Source organism: Rhineura floridana, chromosome 3 (assembly GCF_030035675.1).
Source record: "Rhineura floridana isolate rRhiFlo1 chromosome 3, rRhiFlo1.hap2, whole genome shotgun sequence".
Taxonomy (NCBI): Eukaryota; Metazoa; Chordata; class Lepidosauria; order Squamata; family Rhineuridae; genus Rhineura; species Rhineura floridana.
Genome location: NC_084482.1, coordinates 26,227,138 through 26,248,821, shown reverse-complemented (window position 1 = coordinate 26,248,821; position 21,684 = coordinate 26,227,138).

Genomic DNA, 21,684 nt, shown 5'->3' with positions numbered 1-21,684 from the left:
TGACAACACTGCCAGGGAAGGAATATTCATCGGATATTCTCCAATGCAGAAGGGATACTAAGCCATAGATGCCAAAACTAGTGAAGTTGGAGTATACAGATGAAGGAAAGTGTGCACACCAACCAGAAGGGGTGCCACACCAAACAGATGACAGTGAAATAGAACAAGAAATTGAGCTATTCTTCCACAACAGAAGGGATCACAATAATACACCAGCAGAGGAAGGCAACGAGTCTGAGCCAGAAGAGGTGTCCGAGCCAGAAGGGGCAGCTGAAGCACCAGCACTCAGACACTCTAAATGCATCAACAAAGGTGTACCACCAGAAAGACTTGCTTGCCTCATGAGAGATGAACTTCTAGAGCCAGAGACCTGGAAAGAGATTGAAGCTTTACCCAAAGCTGAAGTTAAAGGTGGAGGCAGGCAGCCAAGGAAGAAGCCCTACACAAGAATAAAACTTGGACACTGACCAAACTTCAAGGAAGAAAAGCTGTAAGCTGCAAATGGATATTCAAGAAAAAGCTGGATGCTGAAGGAAACTTTGAGAGATACAAGGCAAGACTAATAGCCAAAGAATACTATCAAAAGTATGGACAAGACTATGATCAAACATTTGCTCCTGTAGTCAAACACACTACCATCAGAACTCTTCTGGGTGTTGCTGCTAACAAGAAAATGCAGGTGGAGCACATTCTTGCATGGAGCAAAACAGCATTCTTGCATGGAGAAATAGAACAGAAAATCTACATGCAACAACCACCAAGGTATGAAGGTCCAGGAAAAGAAACCCCAATGTGTAAACTTCAAAAATACATCTATGGACTTAAACAGGTTGCCAGAGTCTTGAATGAGAAACTGAGCAAAATGCTCCTGACAGAAGGCGTTGTACAAGGCATGGCAGAGTCATGCCTGCACAGCAGATTCAGGAACAACAGATGGGCTTATGTAGATGATCTACATGTGGAAGACCCACTGGACAAGCAACTAGTGAATCATCTCAACAAGGAGGTTGAAGTGAAGTGCCTAGGTGATGTCACTCACTACCTCAGAATACAAACTGAAAGAGAAGATGGATCCTTCTTTCTGAGTCAAAGACAAAAAGATCCAAGACCTTCTCGAGAGTCTAGGACTGAAGGATGCACGTCCAGCAATTACTTCAGTGGAAGTAGGATACCTGAAACCGGACCACAACAAACAACCATGGGAAGAACGTGAGAGCTACAGACAAGCCATCAAGAAACTTCTGTATATCAGCACTGTTACCAGGGCAGATGTGGCATAAGCAGTGGGATACTTGTGCAGAAAAACCAGCTCACCAACCAAGGAGGACTAGGAAGCAAGAGAATGGCAAGATATCTGAAGGGCACTGCAACCATGAAACTGAAGTTAGTGGCTACCTGAGATCCCAAACTAGTGGGATATGCAGATGCTGATTGAGCTGAAGACACTACAGATTGAAACTCCACCAGTGGAAACATCTTCTGCTATGGAGATTCAATGATCAGCTGAGCAAGTTAGAAACAAGAGACTGTAGCACTCTCTTCCACAGAAGCAGAGTATGTGTCTGCTTCTGAAGCAAGCAGACAGTTGACATAGCCACTTGAACTGTTCAAAAAATCAGGCACCTCTATATCTGGGGCTATCATGATGCATGAAGACAACCAAGGATGCATCAGACTGATGGAGTCAGAAGGGATAAGTTCACGAACCAAGCACGTAGATGTGAAGCTACATTTCATTAGAGACATTTACCGCAGAGGACTACTCAAGATGGAAGAAATGACTGCAGACACTCTGATGAAGGCATTGGGCAAAGTCAGATACTGCAAGCTGCAAGACAAGATGAACTTTGTGGGCTGAACCAAACACTTGTTGAGAAGGGGGTGTTGGAGGTGTGGCAAGAGAATTCCTGTTTGGGTTCTTGTGTTTGCATTCTAGAAGGAAGTTAAAGAGTTAGAGTCCTCCTGTTGGCAAGGGTTGCCTACCTTTACCTGTGTTCTTCTCTACCTAACTTCCTTCTCTTGTAAACTGATATGCTCAAGGAAGCTGCCCTTCCCTCCCTCCCTCCCTCCCTCCCTCCCTAACTCCCTTCCTTCGTCTTCTTCTTTGACTCTCCGAGGAGAGAGGAGACATGTTTGTCTTTGTTCTCTCTCTCCTGAACTACAAGGGCAATTCCCAAGTCTGGGCATTGCACCTCCAACTTAGTTAGAACCAGATATGCCTTTCCTATCTACTATGTATTTCTATAAATAAAATAGCTTTTTATTTTACTAATTTTTGTTATTTTACTTTTTGTTTTTTTTACTTTATTTAAGTCTCAGTTATTTAAATCCAGGGTAAAAGCCTGCTTCTTAGGTAAATACACACACTGGCACATGCAGCTGAGACCGCTGAGACACTCTCCATGTGCATAACAGTCATGACCTTTAAGACAGTGGAGGCTGGTCCATTTGGACAAATGGGGCACTGTCCCACCAGCCACTGTCTGCCTTGAGCCACCCCAACCCACCTGCCTTCCTACTTTACAACTAGTCCAGAAGGTGATGCCAGTTGTCAATTTCCTGTTCCTGAGTCTCAGTGTTGACTTTGTAGAACACAGCAGGGAAGAGGATGGGGACAAAATGGAATTAGTTGACTCTGCCTGTCATTGGCTTTGGCTCCCACCTAGTGTTTGGGCCCCCTGCCTTCCACCCTACCAGTCTCAATAGGCACCACTCCTTTAGGCTGACACTTAGAAGCACATTCAAAGCATTTCACTTGCATTATCACAGCAATCCTGTTAGGTAAGTCTGTTTAGGCATGGGTGGGGAACCTGTGGCCCTACAGAAGTTGCTGGACTCCCCCTCCCATCATCCCTGACTATTGGCAATGCTGGCTGGGACTGATGGAAGTTGGAGTCCTGTAATATCTGGAGGCTCTAAGGGCCTAACTTGGTTTAAAAAACAAACTTGACATGATGTGGAAAATTTGCAGAGCATCTGACATGGTTATTGAAAGCATTAATAAAGCCATCAAGAGGGATGAGGATTTTGATCAGACCATAGTGCTGGTGGTGGTTAACCTGCGTTGGTTTTGCTGTGAAATCACTTCCCCAAACCCCTGTCGTTATTTGTTTCACAGGGCAGAACACACAGGAACCTGTTTCATCATAACTATATGTTTTGCTCTGTGGAGCAAATAATAGCTTGGGAGGGCAATTTCCATTAGGAAAATGGCACTGGAGAAAGGGTTAAACCTTCATTTCCCTCCCCCCCTCCAAGCACCATGGTTCTGATCTGAACTGCCCCTCACTATTCACATCAAGAAAACAACAATGAAAAATCTTACTAATAGATCTCCAATGTCCCCTCTAGTTCAGCCCATTATTATCCTCATATGTAGTAGGGTAGGGATACCTAATGTCAAATAAGACTTGTTCAAAAAGAACAGAAGGAAGAGAGAGGGAAGTAGAGTCAAAATATATTTTAAAAATAGATATCCCTGCACAGAAATACAGGAGGATGAGCTTGGTAGCCCCACCGAGAATATCTGGATCAAAATAAATGAGGCAAGGAATAAAAGGAACATGGTGGCTGGAGTCTACTACCTACCACCCAATCAAGGAGAATAAAACTTTTGAAAAGCAAACTGCCAATGTTTCCAGGAGGCATGATATACTAGTAATGGAGGACTTCAATTACCCCGATATCTGTTGGGAGACAAATTCTGCCAAACATGGCCCCTCCAATAAATTCCTGATTTGTGTTGGAGATAACTTGGAGTAGAGGAAGGAACTAGAGGATCAGCTGTTCTTGACTTGATTCTAACCAACAGAGATGACTTAGTGGATGAAGTGGCAGTTACAGAACTCTGGGGGAAAGTGACCATGCTATACTAGAGTTCTTTATTTTAAAGGAAGCAAAAGCTAGGAGTAGCCTGTGATGCGTCCTTCCCTGGCTCTCCCTGTCAGGTTCCTACCTGCTCGTGGTTACTGCCTGTCATTAGGCACCACCAGGGACTCCACCAGTCCGGACCGCTCTCTCTTATGGTTTCTCTCCCCGCTCTAGCACAGATCTCAACAGATCCCCCTGCTAGGCAACCACCAGTAACGTCCCAATACTAGTATTCCCAGAAACTCTGAATACTGGTATTGTTATTCTCTTCACCGCTGCCACCATTTGTTACAGTTCCCCTTCAGCCTTGGTCATTACCTTACCCTCCCAACACTTACCATATATACATTAATATAGGAACATCACATTTCCCCCCCCCCTTAAACAACAGCAGAGTATTATTCCTGTTCCAGGATTTATACGTCGCGTTAACAAATAAAAGTCTCTATGGGGAAAATGTCTTTTTTGTTCCTTCATCTGGTCACGTCACTGCAGTCCCAGCCACTTGCCTGGAAAGTCCATCGGCCAGTACATTGTCCTTGCCTTTGATGAACTGGAAGTCCACTTGATAGTCCTGTAGGGCCCAGGACCACCTCTGCAGCATAGTGTTATGGTTTTTCATAGTCTGCACCCATAACAAGGCCCGATGATCCGTAGTCACTGTGAATCTTCGTCCCCACACGTATGGGCTCAACTTGTTCAGTCCCCACACGACCGCTAGGCACTCCTTCTGGACCGACGAATAGTTTTTCTCCCTTGGCGTCAGCTTGCGACTCAGGTACGCCACTGGATGTCTGGTGCCTTCTCTCTCCTGTAGCAAGACGACTCCCAGCGCCAGGTCCGACGCATCTGTAGCCACGATGAATGGTTTCTCATAGTCTGGTGCTATTAATATGGGTCCTTGGCACAAGGCTTGCTTCAGTAGATCAAAAGCCTTCTGACATTCATCCGTCCATACCACACGCTCAGAACACTTCTTCTTTGTTAATTCATGCAAGGGGGTTGCTATTTCCCCAAAATTTCTCACAAACTTCCTATAAAATCCAGCCATACCCAGAAATGCCCTTACTTGTTTTTTGGTTAAGGGGATCGGCCACGCTTGTATTGCCTCCACCTTGCTCCATAAGGAGGTGATTTTCCCACTCCCCACCTTATGTCCTAAATAGATTACTTCCTTTAGTCCAAACTGGCATTTCTTAGCTTTTATTGTGAGGCCTGCTTTTCTTAAGGCCTCCAATACTGTTGTCAGGTGTTGGACATGCTCAGGCACCGACTTGCTAAAAATGGCTACGTCATCGATATAGGCCACTGCAAAATCTGACATGCATCGCAACACAGTATTGATTAGCCTCTGAAATGAACTTGGTGAGTTCCTTAGTCCCATGGGTAAGGTCACAAACTCATATAACCTATCTGGTGTACTGAAGGCAGTTTTGGCTCTGGATTGCTCGTCTAGTTCCATTTGCCAAAATCCTTTACAGAGATCTAGTGTAGAGATAATGGTTGCTGCCCCCAATAACTCTAACATAGCGTCTACCCTAGGCATAGGATACGCATCTGGGACAGTAATTTTATTGATTAGCCGATAATCAATGCAAAACCTTGTCGTTCCATCTTTTTTCGAAACCAGGACAATACTTGAGGCCCAGGGACTGATGGATTCCCTGATCACTCCTAATTCCAGCATAGATTCCACCTCCTTTTTGATCTCATTCAAAACATTCCCATTCACACGGTACGGAACAGATCTGATTGGGGCATGATCTCCAGTATCAATCGAATGTATAACTATACTGGTTCGGCCAGGTTTGTTGCTAAAGAGATTCCTATAGGTTTTCAAAACTCTCAGAATCTCTTCTTTTACTTCCTCCTTCACCTCCTCTGACCATTCCACTTGATCTACCCCTCCTTTGTCTTTGCTGTCCTGTACCAAATCTGGAAGTTCAGGCCCACTTCCTTCAGGGAATAAGGTAACTTGCAACACCTGTGCATCCCTGGTATGGTAAGGCTTTAACATATTTACATGAACCACTTTGCTTTTGTTTAATTGGTCTGTGGTGATTACATACGTCACTGTGTCAAGCCTTTCTCTGATGGTATATGGTCCTTCCCAGTTAGCCTGTAATTTGTCATGTTTCCTGGGTATGAACGCCATAACCATATCTCCCACATCATACACACGTTCCCTGGCTGTTCTGTCATACCAGTAACTTTGCTTCTGCTGAGCTTGACTGAGATTCTCTTTCACCACTTCCATCATTTGTTTCACTGGTTCACATTCATCCTTTCTCTCAGCAGGCATCCACAGTCTATATAAAATCCCATTCTCACACACAACTTGATTCCTCAGTTTGTCAGTGAAAGGAATCTGTTGGGTCAGAGCTTGTTCCTTTATTTACTTCAAACTTATATCTTTATGCAGCTCTTCCCTGAATTGATCTGCTTCTTCCCAAGAGACCACTTGATACAGTTTGTCTCCTTTAGCAGGCCTGCTAGTGGTTGCTATGGTGACCTGAGGCTGGCTAACAGATTCCACCCTATTTGTTTCAGCCCCCCTTAATATGGCTTCTTTTCTCTGCCAATTTGCTGTCTTGTCACTACATAGATCTTTCCTTGGGCGCCCATTACATCCCTTCCCAGTATTACTGGTTCTTGTTGCTGGGCATTAATGCCTACTTTATATCGGCCCTCTCGGCCTCTCCAAGTCATTTCCACCAGGGCCACAGGCAAACTTTCTGGTTGACCCCTCACTCCTTGGATAGTCACCGTTTCCTGAGGTAATATTACCTCAGATTTTATTAAATCTGGCCTCAGTAATGTCTGAGCGGCACCAGTATCAAGCAATGCCCAATAATTTACCCCTTGTACACTCACTTCCTCTCTCAGACTTGAATCAAGGTCTGTTACTTCTGTCCAGTTTATCTGGCAGAACTGAACCTTTTTCGCTGTTTCTAAAGCCTTGGGCTCTGTTTTCACTGCCCTTGTCTGAGCAGGATTACTAATGGGGTTGGCAACCTCACATTGAAAACGTAGGTGCCCCGGTCTACCACATTTGTAGCATAATTTCTCCTCACTTTTAGGGTACACAGATCCACTCTGGGGTGTCCTGTGCCCTTCAGATTTTAATGGAAGACTCACTCGCTGTGGTACCACATCCCTTCTGCCAGCACTATATGGTCTGGGTTTAAACTCTCTTGATGTTTTCCCCACCCAGCCAGTTCTATTGGAGGCGAAGTGATCCGCCATCTCTGCGGCCTCCTGCACAGATGTAGGGGAATGGTCTTTGACCAGGAGCCTTATTTCTGGTGGTAACTGATGGTATAATTGATCCAGTATCATGAGGCTTTTCACCTCTTCCACTGACTGAGCTTCGGCACTACTCATCCACTTTCCAAATATATCCATCAACTTTGCTCCCAGTTCCACAAAAGACCTCCCTGTCTGTATCTGGCAATTTCTGAAAAGCTTTCTAAAATAATCAGGCCCCAGTCTGAATCTTTTAAACACTGCTTCTTTGAATTCAGCATAGGTGACGGGCCTGTCTGAGGGGAAATATTGGTATACCTCAGCCAATTCCCCTTTAATCAGATTTGATAAATACTGCATGTATTTATCTTCAGGTAGCCCCCACAACTGAGCTGCTCTTTCAAAGGTGCTGAGGTAAATTTGAGGATCTTGACCAGGCTCACAGACAGCAAAGTCCTTTGGAGTAATTTTTATTTTTGCTCCATCTCTGTCCTTTCTTGTTTCATCAGAATGAAACTTCTCTCAAATTTTAACTTTTCTACTTGTAATTCGGCATCCACTGCTCGTTGCTTCTCCCTCTCCTCAAACCCCAATCTCATTCTCTCAGTTTCCATCTTCAACTTCTCAGCTTCCAACTCTCGCTGTTTATCTTTTTCCTCAGCCTCAAAGACCCGCTGCTTTTCTTTCTCATCAGCCTCCCTCCTCAATCTCTCAGCTTCCAACTCCCTCTGCTTGTCTTTTTCCTCAGCCTCCCATCTTAACTTCTCTCTCAAGTACTCTATATAAGCGGGATTGCTTAAATATCCTTCTGGGGTCTCTTCTCTGACAGGTTGTTTTTGCTGGGCAGTTGCAAATCCTATAAGTGCTACCCTCAATTCATCTACCCCTTTACCCTCATGAGGTAAATTGAATGTTATGCACTTCTCCACCAGCTCCTCTCTTTTCATTTTTATATATTAGATAGATAGATAGATAATTTATTGCGGTCATTGACCAATAAAAAACATACAGTATTACAACATATATTTAACAAAATCCAACATCAAATACTTTTAAAAGATTCTTTTAAGTTAAAATTACTGGTTGAGTACCCCTTTTGTCGACACATTGTTTCCTGCGACGAATGGCTAGATTGCAGTATTTCGCAACTTTTTCGGTTACATCAGGAGAGTGATCATCCAGTAAAAATTCTGCATAAAAAATATCCTTTCTACCTGGTATTTGATCTGTAATGGGAACAATTATCTGCTGTCTAAGATCAGAGTAAAATGGGCAATATAATAAAACATGTATAAGTGTTTCGACCTCCTCCTTATCACATGGGCATTTTCTGTCCTGATATGGGACTTTATTGAATTTGCCAGCAAGTAAAGCCGATGGCAGGACATTAAATCTTGCTAGAGTAAAAGCTCTTCGCCTTTTTGGTTGGGTGAGATTCGATAAATAAGCCATAGATGTCAATGGTTTACTATTATATCTTGTCTTTTTCACTAGCATTAATTGATGCTGATAATCAATATCTCTAATTCTCTGAAGAATACTCTGTTTAGCCTTTTCATATCCCATAGCTAATATTGTTGTTGGTGAAAAACCTATTGTTAAATTTTTTTCTATGATTAGTTTTTTCCACGGTGACTCAAAATTATCCTTTAAGGTGTGGGGTGCTAATCCAACCGGGATGAAAACTAGCTTTAGCCAATATGAGATTCTTAAGCTCCAGATCTGAGATTCTATGGATGGCAATCCCGTTTCTAGTCTAATTATGCAGTTTGGTACACAAGACGGGACAGCTAAGATCGATCTTATAAAGGTGTTTTGAACCACCTCAAGCGCTGTGAAATTTGTACATGTGCTAATTTGAGTACCGAATATTAACTGCGGTATAACTTTCGCTACAAATAATTTAATAGCTGCTGGTATGAGCTGGCCTCCTTTATTATAAAAAAAGGATAATATCGCTTTCGATGTTCTCTTTGCGTTCGTTATTAGCATTTTCGTATGTGACTGCCATGATTTATTAGACTGAAAAGTTATCCCCAAATATTTAAACACATGAACTTGTTCTATAAACTGCCCATTGAGTCGCCAGAGATGACTTGACCTTTTCCTCTTAGATCTAAAAATCATAATTTTTGATTTCTCATTATTTATTATGAGTTGTTCCTTTGTACATATTATCGCCAAATTAGCCAATAATCGCTTTAGGCCTATAGGGGTTCTTGAAAATAGTACCAGGTCATCCGTGTACATAAGGATAGATCTTGGGGTATCCATTAATCTTGGGGGGTGAGAAGAAACTGAAGCTAAAGTTGTAGCAACTTCATTTATATAAATATTAAACAATATTGGTGCTAGTATGCATCCTTGCTTTACACCCTTAAAGGTTGGTATAGGTTTAGTCAAATGTCCTTTATTATTACATCTAACCTGCAAGTGTGTATTTTCATGAAGTCCTCGTATTAAGGCCAGCAAGCGACCATCAATATTAGAATTGTGCAGTTTTTCCAAAAGTTTATTTCTAGATATTGAATCAAAAGCATTTTTTAGATCTATAAATGCCGAATACAAGGAACCACCAGATTTTGTTGAATATTTTTCACACAAATGGTGTAGTACCCAGGCCTGATCGTAAATCGAGCGTCCTACCCGGAAACCTGCATGTGCTTGCGCCAAATTTTTTTCTGATTCTACCCATAAACTTAATTTACTTTGTAAATGGGCAGCATATAATTTCCCAATAATATTTAATAGGCTTATTGGTCTAAAATTAGTTGGATTTAACATTGAGCCTTTTTTATGTATTGGGACAATTATAGCCCTTCCCCAGTCAGTTGGTACTCTCATTGTATGATCGATATGCGAGAACAGAACTGCAAGAACTGGTGCCCACCATGGCGCATTTACTTTAAAAATTTCTGCTGGGGTATTATCTGGACCCGGGGCCTTATTAGCTTTCAAGTTAGTTATTAATTCTAGAACTTCCTCTGTTGTTACGGGTTCCCATTCCGGAACATTCTGATGTTTGTCCACAGGCTTTAAGTGCTGATTCAAATAATCTCTATATAAACTTAAGAAATGATTTTCCCATACCTGAGGGGAAATTTGGCAATCTAAATTATTATAAAATTTTGGCCAATTATTAGTTATTATTTTCCAGAACAGATTAGGATTTTTTTCTTTAGAAGCATAAATAAGGCGCTGCCATAGGTCTTGGGTCGCTAATTTCTTTTTCTTATTGATTAGGAGTTTATACTGGCTTCTTACTTCACAGTAGGATTTCAATGATTCCATTGACCTATTTTGTTTATAACATTTAAAGGTGACTATCAAAGTTTTTTTTTTTCAACACACTCGTGATCAAACCAAGGCTTGGAGTACTGGAATTTATTTACCAATTTATAATTACATTCATTTTTTTCCTTCAGGGACATCTGCAATACGTTTATTAATTGTTGGAAATATGGGTATGGATCACTTGTTGAATCATTCAAAAGAATAGACTCCCTAAGGGCAAGGCAATCATGAGCATTTAATGTATCTAATACCTTCTTTTGTACTTTAGGTATCCATTTGAGTCTTCTAGATAGAATCTCACAATCAGAGATATTAAATGTTTGGGGCTCTAAGCAAAATTGTCCATCTCCACAGTTTAACACTATATTAATAGGTGAGTGATCACTTTCTGGGCGATCTATAATCTTAAAACTATTGATATACTGATAAAGTTCTTGGGAGACAATCCCCAGATCTATGATAGAGGCTCCCCTAGATGATAGATATGTAAAATTCCCTTCCCTATCACCTTCTGTACGACCATTCAGCATAATCAAATTTAATTTAAATATCAATTGCATTAAGCATAGACCCGCATGATTAATACCTCTGTCTTTTGCTTGTCTTAGAGGTGCAAGGGTTGGCCCATCCAGATCGGGAACTAACATTTTATATTTTTTAAAAAGAACATCATCCGATGTCCCAACTCTTGCATTAAAATCTCCAGCTAGCATTAAATATGATTCCGGGTGAATAGCTAACAAGGAGACTATATATCTTTCAAGTTCAGCAATCTTATTCAATCCTGTCTTTTTGTCTCTCGACGGTGGTATATATACATTTAAGAAAAGAATAGTATAGTATGGAAATTTCAAAACTATTGCTGTAGCCATCTCTAATAACGGATCACACCCAATAACAGGAATATTAAGTGCAGTTGATATAAATAAACATAGTCCACCTTTTGGACGACCCCCCCTAGAACTTGGGGAGGCTTCCAATTGATATGCTGAATAGCCATCAAGTCCCATCTGATTCACTGACCAAGTTTCTTGTAGCAGTATGATATCATATTGTTCCAAGAATTTCATGCAGGCCATATCACATAATTTACTTGCCCCACCTGCGATGTTCCACGATAAAATATTTAAGTTAGTTGATTTTTTCTTAACATCATGTCAATTTCTTCTTTGACGAGGGGAAGTTAATCCCATCATTACCATCGTTACCTTCTCCGCTAGACTCGAAATAATATTATGATCTGAGCTGATTGTCTGATGTTTTAAATCTTTTTCCTCCGTTAACATCTTAAATCCGTTTATACCAGAGATTATATCTGGACCACTTTTGTGAGCGATTTCTTTCTGTTTATCTTCATTATTTTCCATTTCTTTTAAAGTTATAATTAATTTTTCAAGCTTAGTCATAATTTCGAACCTTGCTTCGTAGGGTAAAGAAGCGAAGTTATCTAATAAGGTTAGTTCTTCGGGTAAAAATTGAAATTTATTGCACAGATACTCATCATTTATGATTGACATATTCTTATTCATTTCTCAAACTTGATCGTTTGGCAATGGTAAAGCTTCGTATTTGTTTGGATAAAGAGCCACTAGGTTTTTCGGGGGATTTAGGTCTTCAAATACTCTTACAATATAAATATCTTGTGATCGAAACAGATCTTTCTTGTTATAAAAATGAATTGTTTTTTCTTTTGACTGGAATAATAGCATGGCTCTCGCTTTGGCGTAGTTGTAAAAAAGATATTCAATTTTTTCAATATCTCCTACTTGAATAAGTCCTGGAGATAATTCGTTTATAATTTTTATTAAGTGCTTCTTTCTTTCAATCTGGGATAGATGACCTTTCAGTTTAGGAAAGTTTATTAATGCCAGCTTTCTTTGACATAGCATTAACTTCCAACAATTAGGATTTGATGTTATAATTGAGGCTTTAGGATTGATCACATCACATTTTGGCAGTTCATAGATAATTCCTTCTTTTATTTGTACAACCGGATTCAAATTATTTGTACAGTCCTCAGTCATTTCTTGAGTATTCTGTTGTATAAATGTATTAGGTTTTTCAACTAAAGTAGGCAAATTATTTTTTTCTTTCTTTTCCTCACTCGTCTCTTTTTCTTTTTGATATTGTTAACTTCTTTTGATGTATCTAGAAGTTTAAACAATTTTCCAAAGTTCATTTTCTCTTTTTGATGGATCTTTCTAGATTTAATGTTTTTACTCTTTTTGGTTGGTTGGGTTACTTGTGTTACAGATTTTAAACTTTTCTTTTTTTTCCCCACTTGATGGTGTTCCAATCTTTGGACTGTCTGGGTTGCCTGCGTATTTGTTACTACAACCAGTGACTCATTTGAGTTATAATATCCTTTTTTTATTGTAAATTCTATTAAAGTTGTTAACAACACATTTGCCTCAGCAACATTTGCTATTTGGGTAAGTGATTGTGATACAGCATGACACCAATCATCTTTTCCTCCAGGTTCTTGTGGGAAGATCAGATCATGTTTCTTTAAATCCTCTGTTGAGATGGAAATGGAAGCAAGTCTCTGACCAGGCTCCTCAAAAATCTCCGATGATTCCAATGGAGGCATAGAGTCCTCTTCTCCACTTGGCATTAGACCAACCTCATCCTCAAGCCAAGGCATCTCCTGGAACATACCAGCCTCCTCAATTTCCTGGGCCAAACTCTTCCCATTACAACTCCTCACCAGATTCGAATGCCAAATAGGTATTCCATTCACATCCCAGTCTGTTTTATTGTTACACAACAGGTTTTTTTGGTCAATTTCCGGCTCATGCTTTGGTAAGTTTATATCCTCATTTATTTGGTAATAGGAGGTAATCTTTGTTTGAATTCCTCTGTTTATTGTTTGAAAATCTTCTTTAACTGGGGAGAGACCAAGGGCTTTACATTGTTGCCTCGTTAATACCATAGTGTTTGGTATGAGTATATCATTAGCCCCAAGGCATATGCAGTCAGACTTTCTCTATTTAGTCCCCATTTTTATATATTCAGCCATGGTGTTTGAGTTCACTCACTCTTTGCCACACACTCTTTGCCAGTCACTCTCACAAGAAATCTTATTTTGTTATTTCTGTTTGCCACACCACTGTATCTGGATTCTCTGTTGTTCGTATCCCATCGCTACTGACACCACGTGTGATGTAGTCTCCTTTGTTCGTATCCCACCGCTACTGCCACCACATGTGATGCGTCCTTCCCTGGCTCTCCCTGTCAGGTTCCTACCTGCTCGTGGTTACTGCCTGTCACTAGGCACCACCAGGGACTCCACCAGTCCAGACCGCTCTCTCTTATGGTTTCTCTCCCCGCTCTAGCACAGATCTCAACAGATCCCCCTGCTAGGCAACCACCAGTAACGTCCCAATACTAGTATTCCCAGAGACTCTGAATACTGGTATTGTTATTCTCTTCACCGCTGCCACCATTTGTTACAGTTCCCCTTCAGCCTTGGTCATTACCTTACCCTCCCTTCTGGTCTGTGAAACCCCAGCCAAGGATCAGGCCTTTGGTAAACCAAATTAAGTATTTATTACAGATAACAAAGCTAACAAGATTAACAAGATTTCTTCTTAAGGCACATAAGCATATGGTTTTACTCAATACTAATCCGAACTCCACCTCCCTCCTTCTCCACTCTCTCCTGGCAAACAACTCTCTAAACCCCACCAAGCAATCCACTCTTTCTCTTCTCCCCCCCCGATTCCACTCTCACTCTTCCTTTTATACATTCAGCCATTTTAAACACTCAGCCAATCATCTCGCATTCTACTGCCCATTCACTCCCCCTCCTCTTTCACTCCACTTACCATGTATCTTCTAAAACAACAACACTTACCATATATACATTAATATAGGAACATCACATAGCCATACACTTACCTTGGACTTGAGGAAAACCAATTTTAATAAACTCAGAACGTTAGGTAAGATTCCATGGCAAGCAACCCTAATGACAGGCCTTTGGGATCTCCGGGGTGGGCTAATTTTTCTGTGATTGTTTTTTGTTTCTGTGATAATTGTTTATTGATTGCCCTACATAGTTTTACAGCTGCATTAGTGTTGACTGCATTGTATTTTATTCTGTATTTTTATTGTATTTTATTGAATTTTAATATGTACGTTGCCTACAGTGGCTTCGGCCAGATAGGTGACACAAAAATTAGATTTATTATTATTATTATTTATTATTATTAATGAGAAAAAGAGTCCAAATGGTTGGGAGTTTCTAAAAAAGGAAATTCTAAAGGCACAAGGGCAAATAATTCCATCAAGGAAAAAAGGGGGAAGACAGCAGAAGAAGCCAATGTGGCTTCACAGAAAGCACAGAAAACAAAAAAGGACACATACAGGAAGTGGAAGGAAGGCCAGACCACAAAGGAAGAGTACAGACTGGTAGCACAGAATTGCAGGGATGGGGTCAGGAAGGCTAAAGCTGAGAATGAGCTGAGGTTAGTGAGAGATGCTAAAAGCAACAAAAAAGCTTTCTTCAGGTACATCCATAGTAAAAGATAGCGAAAAGAAATGGTGGTACAGCTACTCAATGAAGATGGCAAAATGATGATAAAGATAAGACAAAAATGCTCCCAGACATTTCAGCATGTTTTTAAATTGTTCTTTCTAAAAAGTTTTTTAAAATTTATATATCTGTATATTTGTTTTTAATGTTTTTAATTGTTGTAAACTGCCCAGAGAGCTTCGGCTATGGGGCGGTATACAAATGTAGTAATAATAATAATAATAATAATAATAATAATAATAATAATAATAATAATGCTCAATTCCTACTTTGGCTCAGTCCTCCAAAAAGAGGGGCTATGACCCTCCTGGCAAATGTGAAGCGGCAGAATTGCAGCTTGAGATTGATAAGACAAATGATCAAGGAATACTTAATTACTTTGAACCAGTTCAAATCTCCAGGGCCCGATGAACTGCATGCTAGAGTATTAAAGGAAGTGGCTGAAGAACTCTCGGAATCATGGTCTATTGTCTTTGCGAAATCATGGAGGATGGCTGAAGTGCCGGATAACTGGAGGAGGACTAATATTGCCCCTATCTTCAAAAAGTGCAAAAAGGAGGAACCTGGGAACTACAGACCAGTCAGCCTGACATCGATCCCTGGGAAAATTCTGGAGCAGATTATAAAGTGGTCAGTCTGTAAGCACCTTGAAAACAATGCAGTGATTACTAGAAGCCGACATGGATTTGTCAAGAACAAATCCTGCCAGACTAATCTATCTCATTTTTTGATCAGGTAACCTCCCTTGTAGACTGTGGGAATGCTGTGGACATAATATATCTTGACTTCAGCAAAGCTTTTGACAAAGTGCCCATTATATTCTGATTAGCAAATTGGCTAAATGTGAGCTGGATGGAACAACCATCAGGTAGATTCACAGTTGTCTACAGAATTGTACTCAAAAGAGTGCTTATCAATGATTCATTCTCAAACTGGGAGGAGGTAACAAGCGGAGTACTGCAGGGCTCAGTCCTGGGCGCAGTGCTCTTCAACATTGTCATTAATGACTTGGATGAGGAGATGCAAGGAATGTTTACCAATTTTTCAGATGATACAAAATTGGAGGGGATTGCTAATACAGACAGAACACAGAAACAAAATTCAAAGGGATCTTGATAGGCTGGAGCATTGGGCTGAAAACAACCAAATGAAATTTAACAGGGATAAGAGCAAAGTTCTACCAAAGAAACCAAATGCAGAGTTATAAGATGGGAGATACTTGACACAGCAATACTGCATGCAAGAAGGATCTTCAAATTATTGTGGATCATAAGCTGAATATGAGCCAACAGTATGATGTGGCTATAAAAAAGGGAAATACTATTTTAGGCTGCATTAACAGAAGTATAGTTTCCAAATCATGTGAAGTACTAGTTCCCCTTTATTCGGCACTGGTTAGGCCTCTAGATACTGCGTCCAGTTCTGGACACCACACTTTAAGAAGGATGCAGACAAAATGGAATAGGTTCATATGTTCATAGGACAGCAACAAGGAAGATCAGGAGACTGGAAACAAAGCCCTATGAGCAGAGACTAGGGATGGGGAAGAATATCAGCTAAATCAGACTTATTACTGAATTTTGACATAATCCAACAATCTGCTGTGTTTTCGGACCGGCATTGATTAATTGCGGCAGGTTGTGGCTGTCATCAGCACTGTTTTTTTTCTTAATCCACTCCAAATTTTACATTATTGTCTTCACAATTGGCTTTCCTCTAAGCTGATACATTCTAAACTGCTTCTTGGAGATAACCATCGCCATTTACATCCATTAATTTTCCTTGAATTTTCTCTTTGTTTTGTTAATTCTCAGAGATGGACAATAACCCATCCTTTTCCCCCTCCTGTCTATTAAATTGTGTACAGAGCAGACTTGGGCAGAATCCCTCCCCCGCTTTTCAGTCTCTGCTGCCGCGGTGTGTGTGTGTGTGTGTGTGTGACTGTGTTGTGTCTGAGTGAGCAACTTAGTTATAAATTCCCATAAAATGAAGTTAAAATAAGCAGTGAGGAGGAGTCATCTTTAAGCAACACATCAGTTAGCCTGAGGCAAGAGACAGACTCAATGGCCGAATATCTGCCTAATTGATATGCAAATAGAAAAAAGAAAAGGTGAAACAAGTGTCTACATTTGGTATTGTAATAACACTTAACCAGTCCTTTCATCTAGTTTATTTCTTTATAACAACCCTGCAAGGTAGAACTTTATCATTAACCCATATTAAACTGAGCTCCTGTTTGAATCTTGATGTTACAGTCCACAAGGCCTGGAATAAAGGATCTGGTTTCAGGGTTGGGAGTGTAAAGAATTTGCCTCCATTTTTAACTATCATTCTTTCATTCCTTCCATTCTGTTTCTAACCTGCCCTCCCTTCCTTAGGAGCCCAGAGAAGCAAAATAAATAAATAAATAAATAAATAAAATCAGAAAAAATATATTTATTATTGCATTTATAACCTGCCTTTCCTCCAAGGAGCTCAAGGTGGTGTATAAATATGATTCTCCCTCTCCTGATTTTATCCTCACAACAACTCTGTGAGGTAGGTTAGGCCAAGAAGCAGTGCCTGGTCCAAGGTCACCCAGTGAGCTTCATGGTCAACCAGTGAGTGGGGAATTTAACCCTGGGTATATCACTTCCTTCTCCAGCACTCTAACCATTTTGCCACACTGGCTCTCCCCAAAGTGGAATGGGACTTCCGTAATGTGGTGGGGGCCAAATCAGCTCTTCCCTCAATGAGTCTGCAATGTAGGGTCTTTTGTAGAATGAGTGAAGGCACCTGAGTTGTGATTAGAGCCTGGGTATTATCTCATGTTGATAAAGGAAGTGGATTGCCTGATCTCATGTTGATGATATTTTCCTTAACCCTAGTGAAATCATGAGATGCAATCCCAAGTTTTCCCAATGGAGGAAAGGAAAATACTTGACTGTAACCAATTAGAGAACATATAACATGCAGTAATCAACTATGTATCAATGCAATTTCCAGCCTGGATGGGTGGGGGTTATGGCTACCCACAGGGTTTAAGGGGGAAGGCTTTCACAGTGACATAGGGCCCATAAATCATGCATCAAGGTGGGATCTCTGGTGTTTGGACATAAGGTATGCCCACCATGCTATGATAAGCTATGGCTTACCATAAATAATGTTGGGTCAAATTTCCCTTACCATTTTCACAGGGCCATTGGCTCCTCCCTGCAAAACTGTGTGTGGGGCGATCAGTTGGTTTGGGGGTGGGCAGGAAGAAATGTATATTTTCTGTGGGCTGCCTTACCTTGCTGTATAGATGAGGAAGAGGATGACTAAGGTCCCCTTTCCCCCGTTTTTACACTTTGAAAAAACCCTCTCTGGCTGTTCATTGCAGCCGGCAGCAGCAAACTGGTCGGTGAGGTTTTCAAAAATGTATATAAATGTAATCTAAGCCACACATACACCAAAATTCATAGAAATTTCTCCCATCCCTCCTTGATTTTGGGGGGACAATTTCTTTCCCCCCCTTTCTCACTATGAATGTGTCTGAAAAGAGCTCGGCTGAAAACGGCTCAGCTCTAATCCTCGTGCCATCTAGTGAACTCACAAGAGAGGCAGGATTTTCAAACTAGAGACTGCCTCATCCACAGCTCATTCTAGTTGAGCATAAATTATTCCGGGGTCCTTTCTTCATTGTACACTTTCTATTCGTGCACCCAATCTGAATAAACCAAGTTGCAGAGAACACTCTTGGGTAGCTTCTACTCACGTTTGTGGAATGCCTTTCTTCTAGCTCAAGGAGCGGGGAACCTATGGTCTTCCAGATGTTGCTGGTCTACAGATCCCATAATCCCTGAAGATTGGCCATGATACCTGGGGCTGATGGGAGCTGGAGTCCAACAGGTTCTCAAGGACCACAGGTTCACTCTCCCTGTTCTACAGACACATCACAGTCTTGAATCTGAGTACCTTCTGGAAATTCGGTAGTATTTCCCTTTTTGTGCTAACGTTCACTAGCTATTGTCAAGAATGTGTGGGCTAATATGTTTAATTGGGAATCTTGCTTGGCCATCCATCTGAAGCAGGGGTGGGGAGCTTGGGGATCACATGTCCTTTTTTGCAACCTTCCAAGGGTCACATGCCAATGGTGGGCAGGGTCAGAGGCAAATGTGGGCAAAGCAACAAATTAAATTTTATCTTAGTACAGTAGGCTAGTTTCTGCATACACTCCCACACTCCTCTCTGTCTTCCATCCAGGCAAGAAGAGGCATTATCAGAGTTCAAAGGCATATTCCAGCCAGGCAAAACACTCAAGGAGGTTATGAAGTAGGTGAGGGGTGTGACTAGAGAGGGGGTGTGGCCTGGGAAGAGTTCCGAGGGCCAGATAGAGAGGCATGGCGGTCTGCATTTGGCCCCTGGGCCTGAAGTTTGCCACTCCTGATCTAGAGCAAGTTACGATTAAAGACCAAACTAGAGTGAAGTGCCGTGTCTAAACCTGGGTTGTGTCAAAACCTTACAAACCAAGGGCCATATAAAGCACAGCATAGGCAGGTGGGGCTTGCAAGGGATGTGTGGGCTGAATACTTCCCCCAACCATGCTTTTCTCCTTCAGACAGTACCCCCCCTCCTGGCAGGGATTACATCCATTCATGGAGCCCCACCAGGCAAAAAACTGATTTTAAAAACGTAGGTGGTGGTGGGTATATGAATAGTGGGAGGCCCCAGACTATCCTGGGCTTTAAATTTCCCTCACTTCTTTGCTGTATAGGTGGGGGATGCATGAGGATGGATGAGAGAATCTGTCAATACCAGGTTCTCTCAGGTTATTGTTCCATTCTGAAGTCGTTTTTCACATTTCCACATCAGTGAGTTTTTTACACAAAAAAAGTCTTTATGAAAAAATCAGCATTTTAGTGCAATTTTTACTAATACCCACATTTTTGTGCGCCGTTTTGCCTAATATACACAATTTTGCAAGCATTTTTCCCTAACACATTTTTGTATGTTACTTTCACTAATATATCCACTTGATGCACCCTTTACCCTAGTATATGCATTTTTGATACACATTACTTAACTGGAAACTCCACTGCAGAATTTGGAGAAGCACAAATTTCAAAGGATGGCTGGGTTTCAGTTCACACCTTCTTTTGGAAAGTGCAAATTGGGTTGGTTTGTCTTTAAATGTGGAACTGAATAAAATCCTCCATCCCTACGTGCATGGGAGACACGATTCCAACACTGGGGTCTGCTTCTCTCTTGTCTAATTTGGCCTTAAGTCAGGAGGGAACCAGTGGAAAAAAGCTACATTTTATCAATTTACCCTCCCCCCCACTGCTTTCAATAGGATTTCCGGTCCATTCTAGTCCCTCCTCTCCAACACCTGTTCTGCCCTGAAGCCTGTTTAGAAACTGAAATAAGAAAAGGGGCATGTTAGAAATTGAAGTAAGAAACAAAACACGGCTAGTATATGTGATGATGAATATCACATGCACGCGCATTTTCCTTGCGCGCGCGCGCACACACAGCCAGAAGCTTAAAGAAGCCTGCGTGCGAAAACCATTCTCCCCACCCCATCCCATTTCATTCCCTGCTCCACCCTTCCTATCCTGCACCCAGTCATGCCTCCTTTCATGCCAAGGATAGCCATTGCGGCCTCCTTCCCAAAAGGCCGCGCACTGTCTGCCGGCATCCCTCACCACCGTGGTGGAGAGACCCTTGCCGCTGTCTCCCTTCCACAAACACTCCATTCCCCGCCACGCACCCTCCGCTGTCTGCCTGTCCCGCACTCCCCGTCTCCTTTTGTCTCTCCAGGACAGACACCGCGCTGTCTGCGAGAACCACCCTCTCTCCCTCCCGCGCGCCTTGGTTCTCCTCCCTTCTGATGTATGAGCTGCGGAGGAAAATGTCAGGGAAGATGCGAAATTGGACACGAGCGACTGCGCGGTAGGGAGGGCAGGCCCAGCAGCCGCTCGTTGTTCCTAAGGAGGTTTCTCCCTACCCCCACCCCGCTCCCTCGGCAAGGGGAATGGGAGGAAATGCTCGGGTTTTGCAAGGTGTTGGCGCCTACCTCCCCCGCCCCAGAAGGGGGGGGGAGATCGAGCCAAAGAGGAGGGTGGGGGGGCGTGGATAGTCGGATAAACAAACAAGCAACCAACATTAGATTTCTGCAAGGTGGTAGTGGTGGTGGTGGAGGCACAGGGAAGCAGCGGCAGCAACAGCAGCTTCGGGCCGCCAGCGACCGAGGCGAGCATGCGGAGAGGGCCCGAGGCGAGCATGCGGAGAGGAGCGAGCGAGCGAGCAAGCGCCCGCCGCTGATGGATGGCGCTTTCATAACTTCCTCTGTATTAAAGTGCGGGTTCACCGCGAGGGCAGGCCCATCCATCACACCGCTGAATGGGCCTTTGATTTGCTGAGAGCACCAGGCGCTGCGCTGGCTGTCTGCTCTGCCGACGCGGTGAATATCTATCGCCGCAGCCGTGGGGGAGACGATGACGCGAGCAAGGTGGGAGGGACAGATGGGAAGGAGGGAGACTGGCGGGCGGCGGCATGGAAGGTAGTAAAGGTGGAAGGAAAGATGCAAAGCCAAGGAAGGAAAGAAAGAAAGAAAGGGCTTGCCGGTGTGTGCAAGCAGCCCGATTTAGGAGGGCGTGCCGCACGAATTTTAGCACCAGTACACACCACCGCTTCCAAAAGCACGTGCGCATTTATCGCAGTTTCAGACAGTAAAACATGCGTGCCCAGGAGCTGCGGCAGTATTTTGCAGAGAA